Source organism: Branchiostoma floridae, chromosome 10, assembly GCF_000003815.2.
Source record: "Branchiostoma floridae strain S238N-H82 chromosome 10, Bfl_VNyyK, whole genome shotgun sequence".
Taxonomy (NCBI): domain Eukaryota; kingdom Metazoa; phylum Chordata; class Leptocardii; order Amphioxiformes; family Branchiostomatidae; genus Branchiostoma; species Branchiostoma floridae.
The window spans coordinates 1,051,243-1,052,862 of NC_049988.1; positions in this window are offsets into that span (position 1 = coordinate 1,051,243).

Here is a 1,620-nt window from a genome sequence, read left to right on the forward strand (position 1 = left end):
CAGAGTACCCCTTCACTCCCGGTAAAGTGACCTGGTACGAACATGTCTACCCGATATTCCAACAGTATGCCAACCTCTACCCCGTCATGAAGCCGATTATCAACCTTGCAAGCTACGAGGATGTCACTAAGAAAATGAAAATACTGAAACACGTCCTTACTCTCCCCGAAACAAACCCGAATTACATGCCGGTGACCAGGGACCTATCTCCAACAAAGCGGCGAATGATTCTGTCATGGTTAGACGACCTGGACCCATCCTCGAACCTCCCACCAATAGGAACGAACACCCACACCTTAGAGGAACTAAAACGGAGCCTCCAGGTAGCTCTTCAGCTGGAACTAGCGACAATCCCTCCCTATCTGAGCGCGCTGTTCTCAATAAAAGATGGCGAAAACAGAGAGGTGGCCTCAATTATAAAAAGCATTGTTGTCGATGAGATGAAACACATGACTCTGGTTTCCAACCTCCTGAACGCGATTGCTGGGGCGCCAAACTTAAACCATCCGTCTATAGTACCGTCCTATCCAAATGCCCTTCCTGGGGGAGCCAACCCCGGTCTTGTGGTAAAGCTCGCGAGGTGCTCTTTGAACCAGATTCGAACCGTTTTTCAGGGGATTGAGAGACCAGACTGTAAGATGGTGAATTCTGATGTGTTCCAGTATATTCGCACTCATAGAAAACGTCTCATAAAGTGCAGTGATGACGCACCTACCGGCAATGAGGACACTTGGGCGGAAATCGATCGACGGTGTAGAGAAACCACGACAAGGCCAGCTACCATCGGTGCGATCTACATCCAACAGATCCTCTGCCCGATGGTCATACTACAGATACAAGCACGATTTAGAAACACGACTCTGTTTACAGGTGAAACACGAAGCAGGTAACCAGTGACCAGTGGTTTGGCAAGAAGGACAGTTCCCCATACGCAGTGTATGATCTTCCCACTGCGGTAGCTGCCATAGTAGACATTGCTACTGAGGGCGAAGGGAGCGATGCTTGTGACCCTTTTGACGAGGAGGACGAGCTGTCACACTACTTCAAGTTTGCCGAGGTGGTGCACGGACGGAGGCTGATAGAAACGGACCCAGGCGACGCATCATTGGGACAGTGCTTTGACAACTTTTTTCCATGTGATGATGACATGAACTGCACCAAGACTTTTAGCTTCGTTGGGCGACTTGTGCCTTTCTTTGACGACGGTGTCTGGCCGACCATTTCTAACCCACACTCCGAGAGATACCCGCCAGCATCGCAGGTTCGCAAGTATTCTGACAACTTCAACAAGATCTACACAGGCCTGTTGAAGTGTATCCACGAGACGTTTAACGGAAACCCGAACAAGATGAAGGACTGTATGGGCATGATGTCGTCATTAACAGCCTGGGGAAAAAAGCTTGTGCGGACGCCAATAGACCCGAATGGGGATCCCGAGATGGGGCCGAACGCCGCACCAACCTTCGAGTTCTACGGGCCACGTCATTAAGAATCTAAATCAATTCGACTTACAATTGTTAACATTTATGAGCAAGGAATGACTATTATTGACGACTAGTCAGCCCTAACTATCTATATGATCTCATTAGCAAAATACATCCGCGGTCGTCTCAGCACCAT